The sequence below is a fragment of the Lipotes vexillifer genome, unplaced genomic scaffold (assembly GCF_000442215.2).
Source record: "Lipotes vexillifer unplaced genomic scaffold, Lipotes_vexillifer_v1.1 scaffold322, whole genome shotgun sequence".
NCBI classification, from domain to species: Eukaryota; Metazoa; Chordata; class Mammalia; order Artiodactyla; family Lipotidae; genus Lipotes; species Lipotes vexillifer.
The window spans coordinates 478497-481326 of record NW_006776528.1 but is presented as its reverse complement, the minus strand read 5'-3'; positions in this window follow the sequence as shown (position 1 = coordinate 481326).

The following is a 2830-nucleotide window of genomic DNA, read 5'->3' as shown; positions in this document are numbered from 1 at the left end:
GCATGTGGGATCTTCCCGGACCGGGGCACGAACCCGTGTCCCCTGCATCGGCAGGCGGACTCTCAACCACTGCGCCACCAGGGAAGCCCGAGAAACATCTTGTTAAGCCCCTTGCTATATGCCTCACAGAAGAACGTGCTGGGCACAGCTGGTGAGGACCATCAGGTCACAGGTCCTTCTACTGCATTTCCCTGGTGTCTGATCCCCATGCAGCCCTTGTGAGCAGTCAGGACAGGTGATGGCCCCGTGTTACAGGGGAAGATCATGCCCTCGGAGCCATGGTCCGTAACCCATGGGGACGGCACTACCAAGGGGAGGGCCAGGGCTCCCGTCCAGACCCTCCTCTCAAAGATCCTGCATTTGTTTTCACTTCCCCACGTCTGTGGTCCTTTGCGGGAACTGCATTCTGAATTGTCATTTTAAGTCACTTGGAAGGTGGAACTTTTTGGAGAAGGAAACCAAGTGCTAGGTGCCAGGTTATCCACAGACGACCATTCCTGCGGTGATGCAGCAGAGCTGGCGTCTGCAGCTGCGGCTGAGGGTGTTGGGTGCTGGGGTTGAGAAGGAGAGTAGGTGGAAACAGTGTCCTTTGTCCAGGACTGGCTCTAGACAGATTCCCAAGTGGCCAGTGATGTCTGTGGCACCTTTCTCCCTCTTGGCCTCCTGCGGTCCTGTGTCTGGCCACCCGGGGCCCCCGGCCCTCCTGAAAAACTCAACCCCGGCCAGCGGCTCTCAGCCTTGCCCTGAGGATCTTTCTAGGACCAGTGCCTGTGCCCACCTCCAGAGGGAGTTCATTGGTCTGCGGTGCACACTGGGCTTCAGTTGTTTTTAAAAGTTTACCAGGGATTCAGGTACGCTGCCAGCTTTGAGAACCATCGTGGCCGCACGCAAACCCCCCTACCTCTGGTGTAGCTGAGTCTAGCCGGACATCAGGGAGGCCACAGTGGAGACTGCATGTGCTCTGGCCGCTCCCACATCTGCATCCGCTTGGGCCCCACGCTGGTACATTGCCCTGGTCAGTGTTCTTGTCCTCCGTCTCCGCAACCACAGCTGCCTGAGGCCAGCCCATTGTTCCTGTCTGGAGCTACGCTTCTCAGCTTCTCAACCTGTTACTTGGTGAAATACAATAAAAACAAATTGCTAGAAAAAGAAAATGGAGAGAAAAAATGTACAGAATACTGCCCCAGCCTTTCTTTAGTTTTTGGGCGCACCCCGCGGCATAGGGGATCTTAGTTCTCCAACCAGGGATCGAACCCACACCTCCTGCATTGGAGGGCAGTCTTAACCATTGGATCGCTGGGTAGGTACCCCCCCACCCCCGAGCCTTTAAAAAAAATGTTCTTTTTAATTAAAAAAAACTTTTTATTGGAGTATAGTTGATTTACAATGTTGTGTTAGTTTCAGGTGTATAGCAGAGTGAATCAGTTATACATATATCCACTCTTTTTTTGATTCTTTTCTCATATAGGCCATTACAGAGTATTGAGTATAGAGTTCCCTGTGCTGTACAGCAGGTTCTTACTACTAGTTATCTATTTTGTATACAGTAGTGTGTATACGCCCACCCCAGTCTTCCAGTTTATCCCTCCCCCCCGTTATCCCCTGGTAACCACGTTTGTTTTCTACATCCGTGACTTAACTTCTGCTTTGTAAATACGTTCATTTGTTCCCTTTTTTTAAGATTCCGCATATGAGCAATATCATGTGATATTTGTCTTTCTGTGTCTGACTTACTTCACTCAGTATGATAATCTCTGGGTCCATCCATGTTGCTGTAAGTGGCATTATTTCATTCCTTTTCATGACTCAGTAATATTCCATTGTATATATGCACCACATCTTCTTTATCCATTCATCTGCCGGACATTTAGGTTGCTTCCTGGCTATTGTAAATAGTGCTATGATGAACATTGGGGTGCATGTATCTTTTTGAATTATGGTTTTCTCCAGGTATATGCCCAGGAGTGGGATTGCTGGGTCGTGTGGTAGTTCTATTTTTAGTTTTTTTTTTTTTTTTTACATCTTTATTGGAGTATAATTGCTTTACAATGGTGTGTTAGTTTCTGCTTTATAGCAAAGTGAATCAGTTATACACATACATATGTCCCCATATCTCTTCCCTCTTACATCTCGCTCCCTCCCACCCTCCCTATCCCACCCCTCTAGGTGGTCACAAAGCACCTAGCTGATCTCCCTGTGCTATGCGGCTGCTTCCCACTAGCTATCTGTTTTACGTTTGGTAGTGGATATATGTCCATGCCACTCTCTCGCTTTGTCACAGCTTACCCTCCCCCCTCCCCATATCCTCAAGTCTATGCTCTAGTAGGTCTGTGTTGAACCTCCATACTGTTCTCCATAGTGGCTATACCTGCCCCAGCCCTTGATGATTAGCTTCTGCAGACGTCCAGTCGCTCTCGTCACTGGGGAGGCATCTCAGTTTCTGTCCCGACCTCAGCGAGGACCAGGCGGTGATACCTCCCCGGCCTGCACAGCTGAGGAGCACGGGCTGGGGTGGGCCGTGCACACTCCCTCTCCCGTGGACGGTCAGAGCTGACCGGCCCCCTGTCTTCAGGGGTCTCCACTTTAGGTGAGGAGGGTCTGGATGTGGGGACCCACATCGGGTGGGCCTGCTCCCCGGCGCTGTGACCTTGAGGCAAGTTGTTTGGCCTCCCGGAGCCCCCGCTGTCGTTTATTTGTCTCTAATCACTGGTGATCAGGGCTCGGGTCCGACAGGAGGGCGTCAGGGTGGCTGGGCGGCAGGCTGGTCCAGTGACCATCCCGCCTTCCCGGGTGCAGCAGAGCTCAGGCCCGGGCATGCGAGACCCCCCGC